This window comes from Dryobates pubescens, chromosome 15 (genome assembly GCF_014839835.1).
Source record: "Dryobates pubescens isolate bDryPub1 chromosome 15, bDryPub1.pri, whole genome shotgun sequence".
Lineage (NCBI taxonomy): Eukaryota > Metazoa > Chordata > Aves > Piciformes > Picidae > Dryobates > Dryobates pubescens.
This window is the reverse complement of record NC_071626.1, coordinates 6,613,278-6,628,780: the sequence shown is the minus strand read 5'-3', so window position 1 is coordinate 6,628,780 and position 15,503 is coordinate 6,613,278. Positions and strand designations below refer to the sequence as shown.

Sequence of the window (15,503 nt, the reverse complement as noted above, 5' to 3'; positions counted from 1 at the left end):
TGGTGTTATGTTCCAGGAATATTAATTCCCCAACTCGAGCTCCTTTCGCTTGCGCATGTACCCTAAAGGCTTGCTGCCGGGCACCGGGAGATTATGGCAAAGAGAAAACAGGACTAGAAGAGAACCGAGGTGCAAAGGTACTGGCTGGAACTCCTCAAGGAAAGTCATTAATGTTCTTTGGAATAGCAAGCTGTCCAAATAAAATCTACCTGAAGGCCAAGTTCTTTAAACAAAGACAGCCAACTACACACACACAAGATGGTTGAAATTAAAATGAGCTCCCAGCGCTGGCTTTGTCTTACCTGTTCCTACTATCCTGAGACTTGCCCAAAATTTCAGTCCCATTAATTGTGAACTCTGAACTAGGGGGTTGGTTTGTGTCTTCTGCTGGTGTCTTCCCCCCAGCTCCCTTTGCACCCAGACAAGGTTGCACGCATCTGAACTCTTGCTGCCACGCACTAGTAACAGTGAAAATACAGCAGGTTGTAGTGCAAGCATGCAAAGAGCAGGTAGCACTTTACATGGTGAGCTCTTTCTACCCGCAGCAGAGCCAACAGGCCTGTAGGTTCACGGTCTAGCTCAAGGTCTCGCTGCACGTCAGGAACCAGAAGGCACATCCCCAGGATCCTTGTGCCACATGGAAAACAGAGAAAGGGAGGACAAAGGCAGGAGACAAATGTGTATTTTTCCTTTGAATTCAAACAACTGCTGTTCCTAGTGAGCAGTTCAGCATGTGTGTGATCTGTAGCTATGGCCAAAAGGCCGTCTGCGAAGCTTTAAAACCAACACACACTTGAAAAGTACCATGTAAGATGCCTATGCTGTCATTTTCAAAGCTGCTAAATGCCCAAAGCTCCTAGTGCCATTCAGCAAAGACTGCAGGGTAGTCACCAGGTTAAAACAGAGTTCCCTGAAACCAGCTACACCAGGACTCCAGCAACCACCATGCAGAAGACACCTCTAAATGGATGGCGCTGGTCATGCTTCCATTTACTAAGATTACTTGCATGACAAGAAGCTGTCGTGGGCATGATTTTCTTTGTCAAGCAGTCAAAATATGTATCTCTGTGTAATATAAATCAGCATGCCTATGTCAGTGCTGGGAAATAAAAGGGAGTTTGCCCATTTGATTGCAGGCATTTCTGATAAGAGCACCAGTGCAGTACCTGAGCCATGGGTTTATTTGGATGGGTTTGCACCAGCCCATCAGATGTTTTCAGAACACCTTATCTAACCTGGTATCTGGACTAAAAGCTGTAACACCAGATGCGCACAGGGACAGGTGGTGTCCCTCTCCACTACAACAGCAGGTCAAAGAGAAAAGGCAACATTTTAATGGCTAAACGCTTTCCAGAAGGCTGATGGTGGTAGGAGGGAGACACATTAGAAGAGAGACATTTCTGAAGCCTCCTCTGTTTGCTATATATCATGCATGTCTACGATCACACGTGTGCCTTGAACTTTCCGCCGATTCCTTAAACTTGGCTCCTGCTGCAGGGAGGAGGACAGGACGCCTGCATAAGGCTCTTGGGGCTTAGTTCTGCTGTACTGGAAGTCATGAGCTTCTTTCGCTGTGATGAACCAAGGCATCACCCCCTGTAGCAAATCTGTGATACTCTTTCTCTCTTTGTGTACAAAGAATGAAACTGATAGTGAAGCTGACATCTAAATCCTCACTATTGCACATCTGAGATAACCCTGGTTGGTTTTTTTGGAAGGGGTGTTCAAACTCAAACACAGGAGAAGGGAGAAAGACAGAAGGATTTCAACCCCTGGCAAACCCTGCTGCCAGCCCCCTCACATCTATGAATTCTTACATGGGATGAGGGCTCTTTGCTTTCATCTCCCTGTGCAACCTATGTCCTCAGCCCTTTGCAAAAACGTTTTGCCCTCTGAAGGGAAAAAAAAAGGCGGGGGGGGGGGATAAAGAAAGAGAGTGGAAGCATAGGGGGAGAGTGAGAGCACCAGCAAGAATGCTGTCTGCAGATGTCAATCAGGACTTCAGTCTAGGTCTAACATGCCAGTCCTGCAAAAGGAGGATACATGAATTTTCTAGTTGGATAGTCAGTGTCATCAAACAAGCAAATTGTGAGGTTTCGATTGTAATGCAGTCTCACGTTCAGTAAAAGGGCCTTGCTACATGGAGATGATGTGGGACTGAGGAGCCTATTCCTAGCACCTTAAAAATTAAAATTTCACTACAAATATCCTAAAGAAATGGTCAAAAATAGCACAGCATTTCAGACCAATTGTGTAGAGAACAGTAATATTGGCAAGGGGGAAGTGATTGTAGGTAGAATACTGTCAGGTCTGGGGAAAGATTTCTCTGCATTTTAAAAAATTACATGAAGGAAAATATTCTTGGGAATGAAAAGTCTAATGATTACATGTACATGGAGAGTGTCATCCCTAGCTTGGCGTTTAGCAGAAATCAACTCCCCCATGCCAACACCCTCCCCTCCAGCCACCCACCCTGATATTCTTCTTCACCACTTCCCACCCATTAACCCAGTACCTGCAGTGCAGTGTTCAAGTGGGACTGGCGGAGCTGCTGCCGCTGTCATCTCCTCGGAGCTGGCAGTCACCTGCCAATCTCGCCCCCACTTCCTCCTCCCTCCTGCTCCCCCCCACCCCTCGTCAGTGCCGCTTTCCCTGGGGATAGATCACTCTGCACCCCCCCGCCCCCCCCTCCTGCAGCCTGACAAATAACTACTGTTAACTCAATAATATCCCCCTCCAAGGTTTTTTAATTACTAGCCATCCGCAGGGCGCGAGACTTGCGCGTTCAGGGAGAAACGGGCCAGAGAAGGAGGCTAGCAACAGGGGGTCGGAGAGTTTGGGCTGATGCAGGCTTCACGCCTTGTCCTCCATCCACATGGCAGGGCTGGCACAAGCAACCTGCAAACCAACCCCCACGGGATGCTGCCGCCCCAGCAGCGCATGCAGGCACGGGGTGGGTAACGTGCCGCTGTATTTGGGGAGGGGGGAGGGGGATTTGGTCCTGCAGGGGCTGATGCAGAAAGCTGCTCTGCAGGACAAGGTGGGGCTCTGCTATACCTGCTGAAGAAGCACCATCCAGGACAGCGTTTGTTTATCCGGCATTTTAAATGGAAAACACAAAAAAGCGGGGGAGGGGAGAGGGGGAAGAAAATCAGGTGCATTTGTGTCTGTATCTCTTTACCAAATACATCCATTTTTTCATCTATGAGAGGCTTTTTTTTTCCCTCTTTGCAAGACAATTGTCATATTTTGCCCTTTTTTTCCCCCCTGAAAATTCATGGATCTGTGGCCCAAAAGGCTTTTGCTTAGCCTTGTATTAAAGGGACACGGCTTACTGAACTTTCAAACAACCTCTTCACCTAGCATTTGTTTGTTCACACCCATTTACACTCCACTGATTTTTAACAGGTCTGAATAAGGTTTATTTTTAAAATAATCAGTTAATGAAGTTTTATCTGAATAGTCATAAGCCTATTAAGGCTTGAGTTGTCCATCGAATCCCCCCTTCCCCCAGAGGTTAAATAAGACCAGAAATCCCTTTGTACTTGAAATAACATGCTGGGAAGAAAAGAAGCAAAGGAGGATAAAAAAACCCAAGCCCCACATTTGGTCCTTTTTAAATCATAAAAGGAAAAAGGGGCATAAATGCAAGTCTTTCCCCCCCTTGCTTCCTTCTCCTTCTTGCCCTCCTTTGTAGGTCACCTTTACTATGAAGACATCGATGCTTCAAATCTTCATTTGCTTAAATCAAGACAGTACATTCAACACCCCAGTCAGTAACTGCTGTACCCGAGGCAGGCAATGATGAGGAAGGAGCATCCACCCAGCCCAGCATCTCAGGAGGGACTCTGTGTTGGGCAAGGACTAAGTCCTTCAAGGAAGGAGCAAGGCAGGGGGAGCTTCCCTGGGAAGGGGTGAAAAGCGTAGCAGGCAGACATATTGTGCTGAGGGATGGCCCAACACCAGCCTCTGCACCCCAGAAAGGGCCAAGAGCAGCATTTAAGAGAAAGAGTGTGGCAGCCGGGGCCTAGAAGCCCTTTGGCAGCTGCCCCTCCACCCCAGGGGAGCATCCTGGCAGGCAAGAGCGCCCCGGCTCCCCTGAAATAAACAGCAGCCTTCCCAATGCTTCATTAAACTAACACAGCTTCCCGCCATTGCCCCGGCAACCGACACAGGCCTCCTGTTTGCCAGCTGGGGGAATTAAATGCAGCCTGGCAGCCAGCCCCCAGATCCTCCGCAGGCTCCCCTTACACTGTCAGAAAGCATCTGCAGGCAGGGGAGGGACCAAGGCGACCCCCAAGGTGCCACCTGATAAGGAAGGAGTCCTGCTCGCCTCCAGTCTGGGAAGCTATAGCCCCCAGGGACACCGCCACTGCCACCAGTGCTGGTGCTGTAGGGCAACGCAAAGCTGGAGGACTTGCCAAAATGATCCCTGGGGACTAGAGAGACTAAATATCCCCCTGGATGGTCCAGTGGCACAAAGGTGGATGCTACTCCCCATTACAGCATCACCTCTGTCCAAATGTGATCTATAGTTTACATTAATTAGCAACATGTTCCTCCTGTTGCCCAGCTGCCAGCCAAGTGAGCAAGTTATATCCTTTTGTCCCTGGTTTTCTTCTTTTCTCTTAAATCATGTACACAGCCAAGTAAGGCTCAGCCCAAGCCCCCTGCTCCCATCACCTCCTCAGTGGACGTGAAAGAGGTGACAGGGGACAAGCTGCCCTGTCCTTCACTGCTTGCCCTTAGAGAAAGTAATCTCGGGAAGAGCTCCAAATGAAAACATTGATGTTGTACCAGCCCTGAGCACATGGATAGCCTCCCAGCCCTGAGCCCATGGACAGCCTCTCAGCCCTTTGCCTGCTCTCGGTCCCTTCGCGTTCAAAACGGGCAGACAGTCCCTTCAGGCAAGGCAGAGATGTCCCTCCACACAGCCTCAGCTCATTATGCTGCCCAAATCCCCAAATTAGATCCACTGGGCTGGTGTGGGTGCAGTGTGCCAGCTGCTTCCAGCACTTTCCTGGTGCCACCACTCCAGGACACCAACACCACAAAGGAAGCTCACCAAATTGGTGAGGAGAGGAAAACACCTCGCTTCACAACAGCAACAAATAAAGGGGCACTATTCACTCACTCAGGCATCTGCATCTGTTTTGTCCTGTTTTCCATGACTACTGGCTGTGAGCAGAGGTCTCACAGGGAGGAGCATTAAGTATTTATTCCAGCTCTCAGTTTTGTCAGCTTCTGATACCATCAACATGTTTCAATTCTGCTTGGAAAACTGCATTGTTTGGTTTTGGATTTTTTTATTCCAGGGATCCCAAAACAACCTTGCAAAGGTACCTCCAACTTCACCAGCTGTACCCCAGCTTTCCATAGCTCTGCAGCACACATTTCACAATGAAATTAACTTTGTCCAGAGAGACCCACCCCAGTCCTTCAGTTCTGCCTATAAACAATTTGTGTGCTCTACTCTGCTCTTATTTCATGATAATATTTAGCTTTATGAAATATTACTTAGCTACACTTAGCAGCACTAAGGAGGGAGGGGGGAAAGGGGGAGGAGGGTGTGGGAGGTGGGGAGATAAAGAAATTAGTACATTCCAGATCCTGGCCACTACTCTGCATTGCACAAGGAAGCAGCACATGGAAAACATGGAGCTGTTTACGACACTCTCTAGCCATCTTGCAGGGATGAACGTAAAGGGAGCACATGGGAGCAATGCTAGAAAAATTAGCCAAGAGATCCCACCTCCATGACAGAAGACAGCACTGAGAAAATCTGGAGCAGAGGGAAATAAGGAGCAACAAAATATAATCAAATACCTTCCTTCAGGCCAAAGCTCCCCAAAAGAACTGTTAAAGATTGTGGAAGAGGTGGAGCCTTTGAGATTAAGGGGAAAAGTACGAACACCTTGACAACATCCACTGCAGATGATAATGACAGTGGGAAGCATGTTGCCATAGCTTTGATGTGGGATGCAGAGAAAAGGGGAGACTTTCAGCTACTTGCAGAAGAAAGTGTGAGAGGAAATTGCAAGGCAAAGATGTGCATGTAGACCACCACAGGTAATGGCCATTAGACTGGGAAGCCTGCTTAAAGCTGGAAGCCTGCCAGGGGTCCTGGTTTAACCACGAGTCTCCTAGTTTCTACCTGGGCGGGACTTGGATCTCTCAAAAAATATCCCATACAAAAATCCCCATGTTTCTAATTCTTAAGCTTTTCTTCAAAGCACTCAGAAGTCAAATCCTGGAGACTTAAAAAATCAAAGTCCTTCCCCCAAACAGAGACCAATTTATATTTAAATCTCGTTTCTTTTCAAGGGAGCAGAGAGAGAGGAGACTGACAAGTCCTGAGGCAGAGAGACACCTGGACTACTCTGTGCCCTGTCCCCACCTCTCCAACTGGGAAGCACTCACAGCCCGCTGTTGCCAAACCCACTTTTATTTTTTTCCATGCACCTTGCTAATTAAACTTTCAATCAGGTCTGCCTCACCTCCCACCTGGACTAGTTCAACTCCTTGCTTTCACTTTTTGTTTTTTTCATTCTTCCTCAGACACAGGGGATTTAGTGTCAAAGCTCCCAGAGGATGGGGTGGCTAAGGATTCGAGGACAGGTGGGTACAGAGCCATTTCTTGGCTCAGGTGAAACACGGTCCCCCTCTGCCTGTCCTCCTCTGGGGCTGGATTTCAGAGCAGGAAAGATTGCTGTCAGTGAGCCAAAGGCGCGCAGGGGTAGGGGAGGTGCTGGTCTCCGTGTGTGCACCGCGTCCTCCTTCCTCACTGCTGCCATACATGATTAATCATCCCTGAGACACGCCTGCTGCTTCCCTCTGGCTCTCCAACAACCACAACAGCGGCGGCGGCAGCGGTTGAGAGCAGAGAGACCTCCTCAGGTTCCCGGCCCCGGCCCAGCGAGCATCTCCCAGTGGGGACCTCTGATCCTCGCGCTCGTCCCTCTCTCGCACGCGCCGCTCCCGCCTCACGGCCTCGCAATTAACCGCTCCCCTTCCCCCATTTTTAAACGCGGCTCCTCTTCCACCCCTCCCCCACTCCCCGTCCATCTGTGTCTAATTGCATTTCATCTGTAGTCATTCTCTGGAAAACTCACCGGGAAGGTGTCCAGGAGACCAGCACAGGCTTAAACACGCGCCTGACACGGGGAGTCGGGGGGAGGATCAGGGCCTGAGGGACCTGGTCCTCTCTGCAGCCCACCCCTCGCTTCCCTGGCCCCAGCCTGGGGAGAGGATGAGCTGTGCCTGCCCTTGCCCCTGGGCAGGGGGCTGGCAGCTGGGGAGAGGCAGCAGGCAGCCAGGAAGGCTGCCGAGAGCCGGCGGGGCAGAGGTGAAGCTGCTCAGATGCCAGCCCGTGCTCCCCCGCGGCAAGCCCTTGCTCTCCTTAACCGCACAGAGCACCGGCAGCCTGCTGGTGGGCTCTGCCCCGGCCACTGCAGAGCAAAGGCAGCGGAAAGGCAGGGTTCCACTAGCACAACCGTGCAGCCCGCAGGATCCAGGGTCTGCCCATGCTTCTGGTCTCTGGGATGTTGCCCCTTCACCATACCACTGCTCTCCACTTGCATTACTGATGTTCCCATCTTATCCCCAGCACACTTAAGCCAGCCACGTCCCAGCGTTGTCTGATGTGGTGCCACAGCCAAGCTGGCCACACAGCTCCTCAGTCTCACCCCATCACCTTGCTGCTGCTCTGACCCCACATGACCTCCTGTAAACGATAAACATTACCCAAGGGCTTGTTCACCCTGGTAAGGGGGCAATAAGCTGGGCTCAGAAGGGACAGCATGCTGGGCACTGCACACCCACTCACACTACAGCCACTCTTACTCCATCAACACCATTGGAGCAAGCAGCTCAGCTCTTAATTGGGTATGAAAAATGCCCACACAAAATAGCCCAGAACAGCTAGGGAGCCATAAACTCACACTCCAGCTTACTGCACGCCAACTTCCCTGTATAAACAAGTGTAAGTGCACAGTGGTTTTACACTGCAAGCAGAGTTTCCTCCTGGAGAGGTGAGCCCCCAGTGTGGACTATTTAAAATTTTAGAGCTTGGGTAGGAGACTAATCTTTATCCTGGAAGAGAGAAGATTGAGGAAGGAGGTTATAAATGAATATAAATATCTAAAGAATGGAGGTCAGGAGGATGGGGCTGGACTCTTTTCTGTGGTGCCCAGTAATAGGAAAAGGGTACAAACTAGAACACAGGAGGTTTTACTTGACCTTAAGGAGAAACTTTAATGGTGATGGAGCACTGGTACAGGCTGCCCAGAGAGGTTGTGGAGTCTCCTTCTCTGGGGACTTTCTAAACACACCTGGACACATTCCTGTGGAAGCTAATTTAGATGTACCTGCAGAAGGGTTGAGACAGATGACCTCTGGAGGCCCCTTCCAGCCTCTATCATTCCATGATTCTGTGATCTGCCACTCAGGGGCTGGGTACAGATCTCAAGTTCATTTTGCATAGGTTGGAGCCACCAGACTTCACACATCACTGTTGGACAATGCAAAGCTATGGGCTAGTGCGCGGCTGTCTGAAAGGCCAACTTGGCTTTCAACAAGGGAAAGGTTCTCCACCGTTTCTGCAAAAAGTCAGTCTTCCAGTTGTAGGAAGAACTGAACTACTAAGCCATACACCACCACTTCTGGCCTTCTCCATTTGCTGCCATAAGGCAGCTGTGATAACGGTGAAAATATCCTTCCGTAGGACAGCAACTTAGATCCAGACAAATCTCTTTCCATTTTTCAATCCAACCAGCCAACAGGTCTGCAGGCAGATTTGCTTGCATCCAGGCAACTGGTGAAGAGAGGTTAACTCCCAGGCTCTTCCTTTCACTTGCCCTTCATTGACAACGGCTACCCACCAAAATCAGTCCAAGAGATGCAAACACAGAAGTAACAACTGAGTTACCATGACTAACAAGTTACCATTTGCCTGCTGACTCACAGTAACCCTGAACTAACCAACATCCTGATGGTGTAAGCAAACATTTTACTACTTACTGCAATGGAGAAGGACCACAGATTCAAACTACTATAGCCCCAGATGACAACTTATAACCTCATCGTGTTAAATCAACTTGCTGGCAATTGTTTCCTCATACATTCTACTCTGCCAAGATCAGACTGAGGCAAACCTTTTGGTTCTGCCAAATGCCACAAGCCAGATGCATTTCCACAGTACAATTGCAATGCTGTTTGTGGTGAAGATGCAAAAAAAACTACTACATTTTTATTCTTTTAAGCTCCTTTTCAAGACAATTATTCTAATTAAAAATGGCACGTGGAAGCTGTGCATCTCCAGAAGCAGATTCAAGGCAAACATATGTAAATACATCTTTAAATAAGCACAAAACCCATCCTGCCTCCTTCCTCATTCTTACTGGGTATTGGACACCAAACCGAGAATCCCAGAAATCTGGGTTCTGGTTCCCAGTTTTGATGCAGACCTTCTGCACCATCTCAAACCACACAATACAGTTCTTTATGAAGCTGTAAAATGGGGACACTACTAGTTTTGACACAAAGGAAAGTAGAATACATGCATTGATGCTTGCAAAAAAGCTCTGTGCAGAAGACAAAGGTTGTATAAATAGCTGGATATAAATATACACAACAGATTTACCACTGCCCTAGAACTCTGACTGTGTAAGGGAAGTCTGCAGAGAAGGGTATTTTCCTGATGTTTACCCATATAACGAAAACAAGTACCTGAGAGAGAACAGACAGCACTCCATCTGCAGATGAATTTTATCTGCTTTCAGTGCTAGTTCGGAGCCAGCACACACTGGGAGTAAACAAAATCCGTTACAAAACAACAATTTGTGAGAAACGAGAGCAGCACATGGACTGAGAACCACTGAACGGGTCCCCCATATGTGTCAACATCATGGAAACTACCATCACCTTTCCAAAGTCTTGCACAGGTCAGGAACCAGGCAAGATACAGAAACTTACCTCTCCTCCTGCTGCCAGAGGCACTCTGCTCCCTGTCAACACATGTCGTCCAAGCTGGAAGAGGAAGTTTTTACTGTCATTGTCTAAACTGTATTGTTACAGTGCAAGGACTGTCAACCCTGTCTCTTTCATCAGCACAGAGTTCTCCTTATCACAGAAGAGAAGCACAAAAGGGAGGGAGAATTACGTACACACGAGCCGTGTTTCTCCGATGCTCAGCATAAAAATCTAATCAAAATTGTACCAGAATGGGGATGTGAAAAGCACCCTGCCAAGTCAGTAATAAATATAAAATTCCCATCTTACATTTCCACAATATATCACCTCTCATCCCGCAGCACTTTGCGCATTGTTGGGACTCGGATGAATCCCCAGATCAGAACAGATTTGTCCTGGAGTCTAACATTGTTGTTGGCTTCCAGGCTCATTCAGATGACACCCTTAAGCGAGAGCAGGAGCACAGGCACTTAAAATGGCCCCTTGAATGCGGCGGCAGCCATTTTGAATGGGGCCCAACTCCTCCTTCCCGCCAGACTCGTGGCATGAAGTCAGTCCCCCATCCTTCCTCTATCCCTCTCACTCCCTGAGCCCTGCACTCGGTCCTGTTGCCTCTTTCATCTACCCTGTGGCAGAAGAAAGACAAAGTGGTGTTTTCGGGGTGCATAAACAGGTGGTTCAGCCCAGTAGGCCCCACTGATGATATCAATGATGGTATCAACTCCAAATGCAAACTGTCTAATTCTGGAGGTTGCAGACACCGAGACCTGAGCAAGCCTCACCATAAAAGACAATAACCCCCTATCTTCTCAGCTTTCCCAAGCAATACCGCTCACTGCACAGATTTTGTACATGGCATCTGCAGAGATCAGGAACTATGCGTTGTGCAGCCAGCAGCAGAGTAGCAGCTTCTCCTTTTTGTGAAGATGTCATAAATTGGGAGAAATGTAGAGGTGGCAAGGAGTGAAAAGCCATAGTTCACCTCCCTGTTGCTCATTACCCACCACCATTTTTTTCCTGACAGATCCAGTTGCCTAGAACTCTGATAGCAACATTCAGCATCTCATCCTATCAATATGCCTGTATGACAAAACTGTCCATTTCTGGCCCAAAAAGTTCACCTTCTGAAAGACAGATTCATACAAGACCAGAGATGTTAGAAAACGCCAAGGAACTCTACAAGTGTTAACAGCACTAGGAACCTTAAGACAGAAGAGCTGATTGTAGTCCAGGTTTTCACAACTGCTCAAGAGCCACAAGTGGTATGTGTTCAGTTGTCCTACATTCTGATATTGCCTCTAATGAGCCACAGATGATCTCACACTCTTCTGCCTCATCACTAGTGGCAGTACATCTAACTAGGGAAGGCAGCAATGAAATGCATTGCAAGGTTTCCTTTTTGCCAGTGAGGTTTTGGAGATCTTCGTATTTTTCATATTCATTACACTGACTTCTCAATGGCACTCCCTACAAACCAAGGATTTGGGGAAGAAAAAACCCTTGGAAGCCACAATAATGTGAATGATTTAAATAGTCCATCCAAAGATGAAAAAAGGAGCTACTAATACTTGGAGATGCATCCAAAGGAGGTACATGATAAAAGGTAAGAATCTCCTGTAGTTCCAAGTATATTTATCTGCATCTACACTGAGGAAATCAGGACAGTTACTTCACCTCTGGCAGCAGAAACAGAGCTGCAGCACACTAAAGAATCAACTCCTGATATTAAGAAAACCCCCAACAACCAATACCACATGATATCATTTAGCTTTACAATGAGACGATAAACTACACATCATTTGTCTTCCTTTTCCTAGTACAGATAAGGCCCTAGAATAGCATCACCCAAACTGTGGCTCACAGGTCACTGCTGGCCTGTGAAGCATAATAGGTGGTCTGTGCAGCACACTATCTGCAAACAACACTCAGTGAGCCACGGCACCTAATAAAAATCTCTATTCATTGCCCTGTGTCATTTTCTCATTACAAACACTGAATGTTTTTATGCCTATATGACAGATAAGCATTTACATCTAAATGTAAAACATCACCCAGAGTACATCTATTTTGACCAAAGGGAAGAGGCAGTATGAGATCCTTCCTGAGACAGCCAGCCACCACATCTGAAACATCAGCATTTTCTCCTGACAGTCGCTGCAATGATGCTGGCACAGGAGATGCAGGATGCATCGGTGGGCAGTCTCCTGCAGAAGACACTTGTAACAGAACTATTTTTATGAACAGGTGGGCACTGCTGCAAGCAAATAGTTGTGCCTGCTGCATGTGCTTGCAGTATTAGCAGTCTCTAGAGATGACAAGCTTCAAATTGTTTTGGTTCCAAAAACACCTGAAAGCTGGTATTTAATTTTGGGCTAAAGCTGCTCAAAAACTCACGACAAAATGGAAGGTTGCAGAAGAGTAATGAGTGCATTGCCAAGAACCAGAAAACCATTTACAGACACAAGGACTAAACCTGAGAGCTTGCTAAGCAATGGCCACTGAGCTGGGGGCTGAACACTCCACAAACCTCTGACAGGCACAAGTGAAAAAAAGAGGACCATTCAGCAGTACCTGGACTATGCTCAGGTCCAGTGGAAACCAAGAAAGGAAAAATATGGGTTTGCTGCTGCATGGGGAAAAAAAGAGGACAAATCACCTTAACAGGGAGGCATATGGTCTCGTCTTCTCAGGCAAACATTGGAAATACAATCACCTGGGACAGCTAAAACTAAATTGAACACAAACACCAGAAAATGTGCAGGAGGAAGTACTGCATCTACTGTGTTTTGATCATGCGTAGAGCTGCTTTATCGGATCAGTGGGGTGGGCTTCTTTTTGTTGCTGCTGGCTAAAGGATATTAAATTCCACAGCTGAACAGCAACTTACTCTTCATGTCCACCTGGCCATTGTCTACCCAGGCTCCAATGTGTCACAGTCCCAGTCCCACAGGAGTGTGACACACCTACCCCTACAGTACAGTACAAAAGGCTTCAAGTAGGCAATCAAATGACCACGCTGAAAGAGGCTGGTTGTTTGTTTTGCTTAAAATGTCTTGTCTTCAAGAAGGAGTATTTTGAGTAAAGAAAGCCTTTGTTAAAGATTCACCACACTGACCCCTTTAATTAATGTTTTAAATGTTCACATGCACAGATTAATTTACACCTCCCACCTGTCCTTCAGCAATGTCAGAAAAGACCAGAGTTTACATTATTGGTGTTTCATAGATAAAAAAAGAAAGAGAAAATAAACCCCAATAATCCAGAAAACAAAACAACCCCCAAAAAAATTTACACCAACCAAATGAAAAAAAAACAAAGGTCCAAAACTAAACCTACCAGGTCTTTCATCCATCTCCAGAAAGAAGAAATGGTGTCCAAGCCGAGCTGTTTAGAATCTCTCCTCTCACATGCAATACTGCAGCTGTAAGATGAATTAGAGGAGCAACTCGGGCATCACTGGGCACTGGTGGAGAAGACCTGAGCCCTGCAAACAGGACAGGGGACTGAAAGGCCTCACCCCACAGCTCTGCACCCCAGTGCAGACAAACACAGAGAGGGCAGGTGGGGGGGTGGGGGGAGCAACCTCCCTTAGCACCTGGCAAGAGGGCTCATCTGTCTGTGCTGTGGGCAGGGTGAACTCGGTATAGCCCTGCAGTGGACAGGTAGCAGGGGTGGCTGGGATATTTGCATATGTTAATTGCAATGTCAAGGTGTTTGCGCCTGCCTCGCTCACTTCTTCAGGGGGAAACAGCGGCGGGATGCGACTCTACCTGTGCCGTGCTGGTGACGTCACAGTCAGCTATTTCCAGCCCAGTTGCCATGGAAACCACCAGGCCTCAGCACCAGTTAGCGGTTCAATATATAATTTACTTATTCTTTTTCACCTAAGTGATTAGGACTCAAAATACAGAAGCATCTCACAGACCCTCAAATCCTCTGATCATTTCACAGGAATTTCTTGAAGGCAAAAACCAGTCTGAAACACTGAGCTCTGCACTCTCCAGGGAAAAAAAGGGGCAAATAAAAGCCTAAAGCAAGAAAAATATTCAGTCCTCTTCCCCCAGGTCCCCTGCACTCCCAAGTTTCAAGGGAGACAAACACTGCAGCTCCCAGAAGATTTCACAGGACTGTCACTGTCTGAAGGAGATGAGCTGATGGTGAAGCAGGAGACAAAAGCCAAACACAGGAGCTGCTGTGTCTGGTGGGGCCTTTGGTGCATCCCACTCAGGATCCCATGTCCTGCAAGCAGTCACTGACTGCTGCTGCTTACATCATCAGCTACGTATCGTGTGCCATGCTGCTGGTGATGGGTGGCAGCAGCACATCCAGAAAGCCTCTTTTGGCTCCCACAGACAACCATCACGCATTAAGGAACAAGTCTCTCCTCCTTATTAATTGTAGCAGAAGCATGAGCGCTGCTAGTCAATGGAACACCAATCTGAGCCCTAGGGAATGCAGCCGCTCTATCTCCACCTCCTCTTACAACCTGGGACTGCAGCAGTTGGCTTTAGTTTCCACAACTTTTTCAACTAGTGCTGCAGTCAGAGGTGAGGTGATTGCTCTGCTTTTCCTCTGCCTAATTAATCACTGCAGAACCTTATGCGAGACCCAGAGGTTACACTTCCACATACTGGTCCAGTGAGAGAAAACACACAGGTCGGGACTGGGAGAACTTTCAAGCAATTCATTTATCTTCAGGTAGCTTCAAAAGTACCGGTCCTAAGGTTTCTTATTGTGCTTCATTACCTTTGAAACTGGTATCTTTCAAAAACTGGAGGTCTTAAACATTAATTTTGAAAGCCTGAACTGCGTGGTCTGGCAGAACAATAGGAACAGCAGCACTCGCCGGCCCCGTTTCAATCCAGCACAGGCCAATCTCCTCTCGTTTCTTCAAACAAGTCATTGCAAACCATTCCCACTGCATCCCTTCTCCTCACCACTCCTCCTTCACAGGTAGAGCTGGCAGTGAGGAAAAGACCCAAACAAGACCCACCACTAAGACCCAAACAAACCAGCCCAGAGGCATTATTTGGCAGAGAGTGAAACGGGGCTCATTATTCTCTGAAGAGTAAAAGAAGAAAAAGAATCCCTACACAAGAATCTTTATGTAGTTACTTTTTGGTGGTGTTCTTAAATGTTTTACACATTAGAAATTCTCATCTACAACACAGGACCAGAATTTGAAAGCCACCAGAACATACTAGCAGGGGACCATGCCAAGCCATTAACATTTTCAAGAGTTCAAGGTGCTGTTTTCTAGGGAAAGGAGGGTGCTACCAGACACCAGTGTGACCTCCATTTTAGAGGTCTTCCCATGCCAAATTATTTAATGTGATAATTTAGAGTGGTCAGATGCTTACAAAAAAGAAAAAGAAGAAGAAAGCATCATTATGGCCCAAGTTTAGAAATATAGGGCAATGCCTCAAAAGCAAAAAATCACAAATGCCATCTATAAAGCTAATTGACCTGAACAAATGCTTTTCCTTATTCCCTCCCTTTTCTTTCTTCCAACTTTCTGACTCAACAGATCTTTC

The 15,503-nt window shown here is 47.5% G+C and overlaps 1 protein-coding gene across 5 annotated transcripts in view; it reads right to left on the bottom strand.

The window, feature by feature from the left end:
• TCF20 (transcription factor 20) overlaps positions 1–15,503 on the bottom strand; it is a 131,622-nt gene that overhangs the window by 78,460 nt on the left and 37,659 nt on the right. The window contains exon 1 of one of the 5 annotated variants that reach the window (XM_054167568.1): positions 2,516–2,553. The exons of the other annotated variants lie outside the window; for them this stretch is intronic. The gene's annotated coding sequence lies outside the window, so the exon portion shown is untranslated. Of the gene's footprint in view, positions 1–2,515; positions 2,554–15,503 lie in introns of those variants that run through there. 5 annotated transcript variants of the gene reach the window in all.